This window comes from Populus alba, chromosome 1 (genome assembly GCF_005239225.2).
Source record: "Populus alba chromosome 1, ASM523922v2, whole genome shotgun sequence".
Taxonomy (NCBI): domain Eukaryota; kingdom Viridiplantae; phylum Streptophyta; class Magnoliopsida; order Malpighiales; family Salicaceae; genus Populus; species Populus alba.
Genome location: NC_133284.1, coordinates 20,808,121 through 20,821,438, shown reverse-complemented (window position 1 = coordinate 20,821,438; position 13,318 = coordinate 20,808,121). Strand labels below are relative to the sequence as shown.

The following is a 13,318-nucleotide window of genomic DNA, read 5'->3' as shown; positions in this document are numbered from 1 at the left end:
CGCCGGGGAAATACGGTCCGTATGGCGGCACGGAATGTCAGATCTGATTTTGAAGAGTTTGTTGATGAAAACGTAGATGGGGGTGAAGATGACTATGATTTTGCATCAGCTGGCCAAGGAATCAGGTCTGGACTGAACAGGGCTAGGAGGAATGTGAATTTCCATGGCATGAGCACTTATGAAGATATGGATGGGGACTTGGACACCATTAAACTGAAAATTCCTAGCTTTCAAGGTAAAAACGATCCGGAGGCTTATTTGGAGTGGGAGAAAAAGGTGGATTGGATTTTTGATTGCCATAGCTATTCTGAACAAAAAAAGGTGAAATTGGTGATAATTGAATTTACAGAGTATGCATTGATTTGGTGGGATTAGATTGTGATCAGTAGGAGGAGGAATGGCGAGCGACCCATTCAGACTTGGGGGGAGATGAAAGTCTTAATGAGGAGATGATTTGTGCCAAACCATTATTATAGAGACTTATATTTGAAGCTCCAAGGTCTGAATCAAGGTTATAAGACAGTAGATGAATATCACAAAGAGATGGAGATAACAATGATTCGGGCTAATGTTGTTGAGGATAGAGAAGCCACCATGGCTAGATTTCTTAATGGGTTGAATCGGGACATTGCTAATGTGGTTGAGCTACAGCACTATGTGGAGCTAGAGGACATGGTTCACATGGTGACGAAGGTGGAGAGACAACTTAGGAGGGGGCATGCTCGACCAGCGTTTAATTCGGGTTCGTCATCATCTTGGAAGCCGAATCTAAAGAGAGAGGGCACTATCTGCCCAAGATCCTTTGGTCCTTCTAGAACTGAACCACCAAAGGCTAAAGTTGATGTCCCTACTGATGCCAAAGGTAAATCTGAAACTCAACCTAAACGTACTCGTGATGTTAAATGTTTTAGGTGTCAGGGACATGGACATTACGCTTCAAAGTGTCCAAACAAGAGAATCATGATGATTAGAGATAATGGTGATGTGGAATCTGAAAGTGATAGTTCTGATTGTGAAGGCATGCCACCATTGGAGGATAGTGATGGGGATGAGTTAGCATTACCGGTTGAGGAGTCCTTGGTTATAAGGCGAACACTTTAGGTTCAGGTCAAAGAAGATGATACTAATGAAAAAAGGGAGAACATCTTCCATACACGTTGTTACGTACAAAGAAAGGTGTGTGGTTTAATTATAAATAGTGGAAGTTGTGTTAATGTTTGCAATGCCACCCTTATTAGTAAATTGAATTTGTGTACTGCTAAGCATGCTAAACCATATAGATTGCAATGGCTGAATGATAGTGGTGAAGTGAAAGTGACTAAACAGGTAGTGGTTCCATTTTCGATTGGGAAATATGTTGATGAAGTTCTGTGCGACGTGGTATCAATGCAAGCAAGTCACATCTTGATAGGGAGACCATGGCAATATGATAGGAAGGCAATTCATGATGGGGTTAAAAATAGGTATACCATTGTAAAAGATGGTAAAACCATCACTCTTGTACCTCTTACACCCAAACAGGTGTATGATGATAAAATAAAGCTAAAAAGTGAGCATGAGGCGATGGGGAGAGAAAATCAAGGTGAGGAACAAGGGGAGAGAAGACCATCAGATTCGGCTAGAACCCAAACCACTACAACCCATTCGGCCACCCATCCAAACACAAGCAAATATTTGGCCAACACTCCAAACAAATCAAACCATTCGACCACAACTCAAAAACACCCAAATCTGGTGGAGAGTGGAGGTAAGACAAGAGGAGTGAAGAAAGTCAGCAAGTGTGATGAGAATTGTGTGGAAAAACTAAAGAAACAACCCAATTTTTATGCTAGAGAGGGTGAGGTCAGATCTGCATTTTTCACTAACAAGCCAATGATCTTACTTGTGTACAAAGAGGCTTACTTTAATTCTAATGATCTTAATCATATTGTGCCTAGTGTTGCTATTTCTTTGTTGCAGGGATTTGATGATGTGTTCCCCGACGATACTCCTAGCGGATTACCACCATTGAGGGGGACAGAGCATCAGATTGATTTCGTACTCGGAGCTTCAATTCCTAACCGACCAGCTTATAGAAGCAATCCCGAGGAGACGAAGGAGCTTCAAAGGCAAGTTGATGAGCTGATGGAAAAGGGCTATATTCATGAGAGTATGAGCCCGTGTGCTGTACCCGTGCTACTTGTGCCAAAGAAGGATGGAACATGGAGGATGTGTGTTGATTGTCGGGCCATCAACAACATAACGGTAAACTATAGACATCCCATTCCTAGGCTTGATGACATGTTAGATGAGTTACATGGATCCTGTATTTTCTCTAAAATTGACTTGAAAAGTGGGTACCATCAAATTAGGATGAAAGAAGGTGATGAGTGGAAAACAACATTTAAGACTAAACATGGTTTGTATGAATGGTTAGTAATGCCGTTTGGACTTACAAATGCACCTAGTACATTTATGAGCTTAATGAATCATGTTTTGCGTGCATTTATAGGTAAGTTTGTGGTTGTGTATTTTGATGACATTTTGATATATAGCAAGAACTTAACTAAGCATCTTGATAATTTGCGTAATGTACTTAGTGTGTTGTGTAGTGAGAAATTGTATGCTAATTTTACAGAGTGTGCCTTTTGCATGGAAAAAATTGTGTTTCTTGGCTATGTTGTAACTGCACAGGGTATCGAGATGGATGAGGAGAAAGTTAAGGCCATCCGGGATTGGCCTACACCTAAATCGGTAAGTGAGGTAAGGAGTTTTCATGGGTTAGCTAGTTTTTACAGGCGTTTTTGTGAAAGATTTCAGTACAATAGCTGCCCCTTTAAATGAAGTTGTTAAAAACTCAATTGGGTTTAAATGGGGGGAGGAACAAGAATTAGCATTTGTTCTTTTGAAAGAGAAATTATGTTCTGCACCTGTTTTGGGTTTACCTGACTTTACGAAAGCATTTGAAATAGAATGTGATGCATTTGGAATTGGAATAGGTGCTGTTTTGATGTAGGATCGGAGACCTATTGCGTATTTCAGTGAGAAGTTAAGTGGAGCGACCTTGAACTATCCAACTTACGATAAAGAACTCTATGCATTGGTAAGAGCACTTGAGACATGGCAGCATTACTTGTGGCCAAAAGAGTTCGTAATCCATTCAGATTATGAGTCCTTGAAACATCTAAAAGGACAAGGTAAGTTGAATAGGAGGCATGCAAAATGGGTTGAATTCATTGAAACTTTCCCTTACGTAATCAAGTATAAGCAAGGGAAAGAGAACATCGTAGCTGATGCACTCTCGCGCATGTATGTTCTTTTACACACCATGAATACTAGATTGTTAGGTTTTGAATATGTGAAGGAATTGTATGATAATGACTCTGACTTTGCTAAGATTTATAATGCATGTGGACATTCGGCTTTTGGTAAGTTTTATTTGATGGATGGTTATTTGTTCAAAGAGAATAGATTGTGTGTTCCTGCTAGTTCTTTGCATGAATTGCTTGTTCGTGAAGCACATGGGGGTGGTTTAATGGGTCACTTTGGGGTTGCGAAAACCTTGGATGTAATGCATGAGCATTTCTATTGGCCAAAGATGAAAAGAGATGTGCAACGAATTTGTGAACAATGCATTACTTGTAGAAAGGCAAAATCTAGAGTACAACCGCATGGACTATATACACCACTACCTGTGCCTACTGAACCTTGGGTAGATATCTCTATGGACTTTGTTTTAGGTTTACCTAGGTCAAAGAAAGGTAGAGACTCTATCTTTGTTGTGGTTGATAGGTTTTCTAAAATGGCGCATTTCATTGCATGCCATAAAACAGGATGATGCATCTCATATCGCAGACTTGTTCTTTAGAGAGATTGTACGTTTGCATGGCATTCCTAAGAGTATAGTGTCAGATTGTGATGTTAAGTTCCTTAGTTACTTTTGGAAGACCTTATGGGGAAAGTTGGGAACTAAACTCTTATTTTCGACAACATGCCATCCTCAAACAGATGGACAAACTGAGGTAGTGAATAGAACATTATCCCAACTTTTACGTGTTGTAATTCAAAAGAATTTGAAAAGTTGGGAAGAATGTTTGCCTTTTGTTGAGTTTGCTTATAATAGAACTGTGCATTCAACTACTATTTTTTCTCCTTTTGAAATTGTTTATGGTTTTAATCCACTAACTCCTATGGACTTAATTCCTTTACCTTTTGAAGAAAGGGTAAGTTTAGATGGTGAAAAGAAGGCAAAGATGGTGAGAGAACTCCATGAGGGAGTTCGACTACAAATAGAGAAAAAGAACAGACTTTACGCTTTTAAAGCAAATAAGGGACGTAAACTGGTTGTTTTCCAACCCGGTGATTGGGTATGGGTGCACATGCGTAAGGAACGATTTCCTAACCAAAGGAAATCAAAATTACAGCCTCGTGGTGATGGTCCTTTTCAGGCTTTAGAGAGAATTAATGACAACGCATACAAAATTGACCTTCCAGGTGAGTATAGTGTTAGTGCTACCTTTAATGTTGCTGATCTTACTTTGTTTGACACAGATTTTGATTCGAGGTCGAATCCTTTCGAGGAGAGAGGGGATGATGCGGACCAGCCCAGAAACACCAGCAAGGACCCATTACATGTTCCAAATGGACCCATGACTCGGTCCAAGACAAAGACATTGAAAGACGCATTGAATGCATTGGTTTTGAAGGTTTCCACCAAGTCAGAATTGGAAGGTCCATTGGAGTATCAAGAGGAGAGCCTAGTACATCTTATCCATGTGCAAGAGGGGTCCAATACAACCTTATTTGGGCCATGAGATAAGGGCTTTATTTTATTTTGTTAGGTACATCTCAAGGCTTGTTTAGGCTTAATTCATACTTTGTTTTAAGCTAGGATCCAAGGCTTGTTTGGATTAAGTTATGGGCTTTTCATTTTATGGTTTTGGGCCAGTTTTGAGCGGACCTCATATAAGTCCACATAAAGGGTCCATTAGGGTTAACTTTTCAAGAACTATTTAAACTCATGTAGGCCGAAATTTCGGCAGCTTTGATGATTATTATTCTGAATTTTTCAGTTTTAACGTGTGAGAGTGATACGGTTCAGCCCTGTGATACGACCCAAGTAAGGTCAGATTCGGATTTTGGCGTAAAAAGCGCAACAATCCAGGTTTACGGCAACAGTCATAATTCTCAATCCGACCGTTGGATCGGGCTAATATTTTATGTGGACTCTCCAGACATATCTTACTACCTTGGGTTAAAATTGCAGGTCAATCGGAGTTTGGTAAGGCACCCCAATACTGGTCAACAGAGGCTGTATGGATTTTGTTATTTACTTCCATTTGACTTGTGGACTTCCTATTTGATTAGGATTCTTTTCCTCCAAGGATGTGGGAGCTGGTTTTGGGAATTTCCTAGTTCCACAAGGATCTTTAATGAGTTGCAATATAATCTCCTAGTGTGGCAAGGATTCATTAATGTTGTGCTATGAAAGTAGACCCGATGAAGGCTTATGACTCTGTTCGGTGGGATTTCGTTGATGCTACGTTGATAAAAATGGGATTCCCTAGAACAGTCATTGATTGGATCATGGTTTGTGTTACATCATGTCAATTCTCAATCAACGTCAACGGTGAACTTGCGGGTTACTTCCAAGGGGGGAGAGGGCTGAGACAAGGTGATCCATTATCTCCATATTTGTTTGTCCTATGCATGGAAATCCTGTCAGGGCTGTTCTGCAATATGAGTGCCAACCAAAACTTCAAGTTCCACTGGAGATGCAAGAAGGACAGAATTTCTCATCTTTGCTTTGCCGACGACTTGATGATATTCAGCAAAGGGGAAGTACATTCAATCCGTATGATCAAAAATGTACTCACAGAGTTTCAGTTTCTATCAGGTCTATATCCAAATCCAAACAAAAGTGACATCTTCTTGAGCGGTTCGTTAGGTGCTGAGAGGGAACAGATTATCAGTATTCTTGGGTTTAGAGAGGGGGAGCTTCCTATGAAATATTTGGGAGTGCCTCTTATCTCGTCCAGACTAAAGGCTGTTAACTGTAAGGGCCTCGTGGATCGAATTACCGCCAAAGTTCGACATTGGACCTGCAGAACACTCTCTTTCGCAGGGCGAGTACAACTGATTAACTCAGTCTTATTCTCCATCCAGGTCTATTGGGCATCTCTATTCCTATTACCTGGGGAAGTAGTGAAAAATGTTGAGCAAATTATGAGATCCTTTCTTTGGTCAGGTTCAGATATGAGCACTACCAGGGCTAAAGTGGCTTGGGATCAGGTATGTCTTCCAAAAAAGGAGGGGGGGCTAGGCATAAAAAGGATAGCAGAATGGAACAAGATTGCCTTGTTGAAACATATTTGGAACTTGTGCAATGACTCAGATGGCTCAATCTGGTCTACTTGGATCAGATCCAATCTCTTGCGAGGTAGGAATTTCTGGACAATCAAGGCGCCAGGAAGCTGCTCTTGGGCTTGGGGAAAGATTCTAAAGCTCAGATCCTTAGCATGGCCGAAGATGAAGCACGTCATCGGAGATGGAATGACAACCTCTCTATGGTTTGACAATTGGCATCCTCATAGCCCGCTCGCTGATACCTACGGTGAACGTTTCATCTATGATTCAGGTATGGAACACAACGCGAGAGTGAACGTGCTGATTAATAACTTAGAATGGAGAATTCCTATCACTCATGCTATTGGCTGGCACCCCATTTTAGAAGCTATTCCTTCCACATCTACTCCTAAGGGGCAAAAGGATGAGATTGTTTGGTTGGATTCGCCAAATCAGAGTTTCTCGGTCAAAGTAGCTTGGGAACAACTAAGAATTCATCATCAAATGGTTGATTGGCATGACATCGTGTGGTTCAAGAATGCTGTCCCAAGACATGCATTTCTTCTTTGGGTGGCTATCCAACGGAAACTCTCAACGCAGGATAGACTTCATCGGTTTGGTATTCATGGTCCCAATAGGTGCTCACTCTGTCTCCGCAATAATGAAGATCACAACCACTTGTTCTTTGAATGCTCCTTTGCGAAAGCATTATGGTGGAATGTTTGTGATAGATGCGACATTCCAAGAATGACAAAAAGCTTGGATGAATGGATTCGATTGGCCACTGTCTCTTGGCATGGAAAAGTTTCGTCAATTTTTTCTCGTAAACTGGGTTTCGCAGCTACAGTGTATTGTATCTGGCAAGAACGGAATGCAAGGATCTTTGCAGATGTGTCTAAAGCTTCGAATTTGGTTTTTTGATCAAATCGAATGTATCATTCGCGATAAGCTTGTTTTGATGAGGAATGTTCAACAAACAGATGAAAACATAAGGATCCAAAGACTTTGGAGGGTCAATAACATGGACTCTTAATTTGATGTTTAGCTGGTTGTTTTTGTACCCCTAGCATATCTAGTTGGTCCAAGTTTTTGTTTTATTGTGGCTAGCCTGTAGCCATTTGTTGGTTTTCGTTTCTGTCCTCATTGTAAATCTTGGGTATGCCCATTATATTCTTTGTATCATTTTCTTTTAATACATAAGTCAGCTTACCAAAAAAAAAAGGATTCATTAATGTTTCAGAATCCTTTTCTTATAAGGATTCCTTATTCATCCTAGCTACACAAGGAAAGAAGGGCTGGTGGTATTTAATGACAAGTTACTTATTTTTATTATTTTCTTTAATGTTTGGGCTTAATTAAAACTTTGTTTTGAGCTAGGGTCCAAGGCTTGTTTGGATCAGGTTATGGGCTTTTCAGTTTAGGGTTTCGGGCCAGTTTTGAGTGGACCTCATATAAGTCCACATAAGGGGTCCATTAGGGTTAACTTTTCAAGAACTATTTAAACTCATGTAAGCCACAATTTCGGCAGCTTTTGATGATTATTATTCTGAATTTTTCAGTTTTAACGTGTGAGAGTGATTCTTGCATTCTTCAGTTCTTGAACGAACTAAATCTGACTTATCGAAGATTAACTGGCTTCGTGGCGTCATTCTACTCATTCCAATAGTGTTGGTGCCTTGGGGCAGGTTTCCATTGTGTCGCACTCATATCAGACCTATTTCGGCTTTCCGGGATCAGATCTCAATCTTGATTGTGGGTTGCGTGATCACGAGGTTCGCATCAGTTGGTATCAGAGCTAGGCTCCGAAACAAGGTCATATCATTCTGTTATTTTCGTTTTTTTTAGTGTCCCTTAAGTTTTTCAGTGTTTGCATCCATCTTCTTGTTCTTCGTGTCTGTGTCATCTAAGCAAAAAAAAAAAAAAGGTTTATATTTCATCTTGTTACTGTCTCTAATCATATCAGTTTGTTAAAAAGAAAACAAAATCAGAAAGAAATAGAGAAAAGAGTGATTAGTTGAAATTTGAAAGATCATTCAATTTTTGCCGCAGAAACACAAATCTTGGTGAACCATAAGCAAACCACCTCGGAATCAATTTAAACTTTATATTCAGTCTATTGGGGGTGGGATCGCATGATATATCAAAGTTGGGCTTATTATGATATTATCCGTATGATCAAAAATGTACTCACAGAGCAGCTTCCTGGCGCCTTGATTGTCCAGAAATTCCTACCTCGCAAGAGATTGGATCTAACGAACCGCTCAAGAAGATGTCACTTTTGTTTGGATTTGGATATAGACCTGATAGAAACTGAAACTCTGTGAGTACATTTTTGATCATACGGATTGAATGTACATCCCCTTTGCTGAATATCATCAAGTCGTCGGCAAAGCAAAGATGAGAAATTCTGTCCTTCTTGCATCTCCAGTGGAACTTGAAGTTTTGGTTGGCACTCATATTGCAGAACAGCCCTGACAGGATTTCCATGCATAGGACAAACAAATATGGAGATAATGGATCACCTTGTCTCAGCCCTCTCCCCCCTTGGAAGTAACCCGCAAGTTCACCGTTGATGTTGATTGAGAATTGACATGATGTAACACAAACCATGATCCAATCAATGACTGTTCTAGGGAATCCCATTTTTATCAACGTAGCATCAACGAAATCCCACCGAACAGAGTCATAAGCCTTCATCAGGTCTACTTTCATAGCACAACGAGCAGGACCCCTAGTTGTGTGATAGCCTTTCATTAGTTCCTGAGACAAAAGAATATTGTCGCTGATTCTCCGTCCAGAGATAAAAGCTGTTTGATACGGACCTACTAAGGATGGTAAAACAACTTTCATTCTCCCAGCTAGAATCTTCGCGATGCATTTGTATACTGTATTGCAGCAAGATATAGGACGAAAATCTGTCAACCTCGTAGGATTAGCAACTTTAGGGATAAGGGAAATGGATGTAGCATTCATTTCTTTAAGCATTCTACGAGTCTGGAAGAAGGAGCTAACAGCGTTGATTACATCTTCCCCCACTATGTGCCACATTCTTTTGAAGAAACCTGCGTTGAAGCCATCTGGACCAGGAGCTTTGTTGTTTTTCAAACTAAACATAGCATGCTTAATCTCCTCTCTTGTTACATCTTGTGCTAGTACATGCTGTTGAGTTGCCGACAATTTGTAAATAATTGCCGATTGCATCACTTCCTCGTTCAGGACCCTAGGCATCTGTTTCACTCCCAATACACGCTGGAAGTATGCAATTACTTCTGATTTGACTGCCTCGTGTCCTTCAGCGACTTCTCCATCCTCCCTTGTAACCGAGAGAAGCTTATTTCTATTCTGTCTACCATTTTACTGATTTGTGAAAGTAGCTAGTATTCTGATCCCCCAAGCTAAGCCATTGTATCCTTGCCTTTTGTCTGAAAAAACACTCTTCCGCCCTGACAGTAGAAGCATAGTTACGAACAGCATCTCTTTCTCGCATACGCAATGTTGGATCCTCAGGCGCTGTATGCAGAGCTTGTTGAGCCCTATCCATGTGATCTTTTGCATCTTTGACTCTATCGGAAATATTGGAGAAGTGAGTCTTATTGAAATGTTTAAGTTCCTGTTTTAGCTTCCTTAGTTTGCAACACAGTTGATACATTGGACAACCTCCTGAATGCTGATCCCATACTTTCTTCACCAAGGGCATGAACTCGTCATGATCCATCCACATATCGAAGAATCTGAATGGTTTCTTTATGTTCTGAACATTGCCAGTGACTTTTACCACCATGGGAGAATGATCTGACATACCAGCAGGCAAGAATCTCGCTTCCGACAATGGGAAGCGCATATTCCACTTCTCATTCACAAGCACTCTATCTAGTTTCCGCATAATCATATTCTCAGGACATTGGTTCGTCCAAGTATAATGCATACCTGAATACCGAAGATCATCCACTTTCGCTTCACGTATACATGTTTCCAATCTGTCCATATGACCAGCCCACGTAGAAGACCCCCCTAACCTCTCTGACTGGTTTGGGGATAGCATTAAAGTCGCCCATAAGAATCCATGGGGTTGACTCCCATCCATCACTACGACTCACAATATCAGACCATAAAGCCTCACGTACAGATGCATTATTGTCTCCGTAAATGATTGAAGTATTAAAACAGATATTGGTAAGCTAAATATCGTGACAGAAACATGGATAGCCTGGTCTGACATTCCCAGAACATCCACCTTCACCAAATCAGCATTCCAACAAACCCAAATACGACCACGACAAGAGAAATCATAATTATACAAGAATGACCAATTACGCAGAAGAAGTTGCGAAACATTATCTTTATTCCTGTCTCTAACCCGAGTTTCAACCAAACCAAAAAAAAACCATCCTCTCTTGATGGATGAGCTGACGCAGTTCTGAATGCTTTATGGGATCATTCAAACCTCTAACATTCCAACATCCAATAATCATAGGGAAATAGAGAGGAGTACCAAACATCAACGCACGGATTACCTTGACTTGCCCCCCCTCGAGGAGCCAGATTTCTTACTCTTCTTTGAAAAGCCTGGAGAACCCGTTTTCTTTTTTTCTAGAGAGTCTCTAGCCTTGCTAGCTAACTGATTAATAAAAGTTTCCCCGTCAGAAGAAATCGAAGATTAACTGAATCTAACTTATCGAAGATTAACTGGCTTCGTGGCGTCATTCTACTCACTCCAATAGTGTTGGTGCCTTGGGGCATGTTTCCATTGTGTCGCACTCATATCAGACCTATTTCGGCTTTCTGGGATCAGATCTCAATCTTGATTGGGGGTTGCGTGACCACGTGATTACGAGGTTCGCATCAGAAAGGCTCCGACCGAACGTCGTCACTGTGTCGTACCGATTCTAAGCCACTCCATCGAAAACAACATCCGGAAACTCGTGAAAAAAATTTGAGCGCGATCCAACGGTTGGATCTATAGTTATAAACCTTTTAACCCAGTACTCTGGTCGAGTCGGTGGAAGGGCCCTGACTGGAAGCCGTCGCCGTGTCGTACCGATTACACGCAACTCCATCGAAAATAGCCACTAGAAACTTGTGAATAAATTTAAGCGCGATCCAACGGTCAGAACTATAGATACGAACCTTTTGACCCGGTACTCTCGTCTAGTCGATGGAATGGCCCCGACCGAACGCAGTCGGGCGTTTCGTACCAATTTCACGCAACTCCATCGAAAACAGTCTCCGAAAACTCGTGAAAAAATTTGAGTGCCATCCAACGGTCGGATCCCTAGTTATAAACCTTTTGACCCGCTACTCTGGTCATATCGGTGGAATGGCCCCGACAAGACGTCGTCGCCGTGTCGTATCGATTCCATGCAACTCCATTGAAAACAGTCTCTAGAAACTCGTGAAACAATTTGAGCACCATCCAACGGTCGGATCTCTAGTTATAAACCTTTTGACCCGCTACTCTGGTCGTATCGATGGAATGGCCCCGATAGGACGCCGTCGCCGTGTCGTATCGATTCCACGCAACTCCATCGAAAACAGTATCCGGAAACTCGTGAAAAGAATTTGAGTGCGATCCAACGGTCGGATATATAGTTATAAACCTTTTGATCCAGTACTCTGGTCGTGTCGGTGGAAAGGACCAGACCGAACGCCGTTGCCCTGCGTACCTATTCCACGCAACTCCATCAAAATAGCCTCCGGAAACTCCTGAAAACAATTGAGCGTGATCCAATGGTCGGATCTCTAGATACAAACCTTTTGACCTGGTACTCTGGTGCTGTCGGTATAATGGCCCTGACGGGACGCCGTCGACGTGTTGTACCAATTCCACGCAACTCCATCGAAAACAGCCTCCGGAAACTCAAGAACAAATTTGAGCGCAATCCAATGGTCGAATCTATAGATACAAACCATTTGACTCGTTACTCTGGTGCTATTGGTGGAATGGCCTCGACCGGACACCGTTGACGTGTAGTATCGAGTCCACGCAACTCCATCCAAAACAGCCTCCGGAACCTCGTGAAAAAAATTTCAGCACGATCCAACAGTCGGATTTATAGATACGAACCTTTTGACCCGGTACTCTAGGGTTGTCGGTGGAATGGCCCCAACCGGACGTCGTCGCGTTGTAGTACAGATTACACGCCACTCCATCGAAAACAGCCTCCGGAAACTCGTGAAAAAAATTTCAGTGGGATCCAACGGTCGAATCTATAGATACAGACCTTTTGACCCGTTACTCTAGGGCTGTCGGTGGAATGGCCCCGACCAGACACCGTTGACGTGTAGTATCAAGTCCACGCAACTCCATCGAAAACAGCCTCCGGAAACTTGTGGAAAAAATTTCAGCGCGATCCAACGGTTGGATCTATAGATATGGACCTTTTGACCCGTTACTCTAGGGCTGTCGGTGGAATGGCCCCGATCGGACACCGTCGCGTTGTAGTACAGATTACATGCACCTCCATCGAAAACAGCCTCCGAAAACTCGTGAAAAAAATTTCAGCGTGATCCAACGGTCGAATCTATGCCTATGGACCTTTTGACCCGGTACTCTGGTCTTGTCGATGGAATTACCCTAAACAGACACCGTCGCCGTGTCGTTCCGATTACGCGCAACTCCATCGAAAGCTACTTCTGGAAACTCGAGCAAATATTCAGCACGATCCAATGGTCGGATATATAGATACGGACCTTTTGACCCGGTACTCTAGTCTTGTCGATGGAATTTCCCTAACCGGACACCGTCCCCGTGTCGTATCGATTCCGCGCAACTCCATCGAAAACTGCCTCTTGAATCTCGAGCAAAATATTTGAGGTCGATCCAATGGTCGGATCTATAGATACGGACCTTTTGACCCGGTACTCTAGTCTTGTCGGTGGAATTGCCCGGATCGGACACAGTCACCGTGTCGTACCGATTCCACGCAACTCCATCGAAAACAACCTCTGGAAAGTCATGAAAGAATTTGAGCGCCATCCAACGGTCGGATCTATA

At 42.1% G+C, this 13,318-nt stretch overlaps 1 pseudogene; it reads left to right on the top strand.

The window, feature by feature from the left end:
• The first annotated feature begins 429 nt into the window (after nt 1-429).
• LOC140954543 (uncharacterized) lies at nt 430-12,288 on the top strand (annotated as a pseudogene).
• Nucleotides 12,289-13,318: the final 1,030 nt, after the last annotated feature.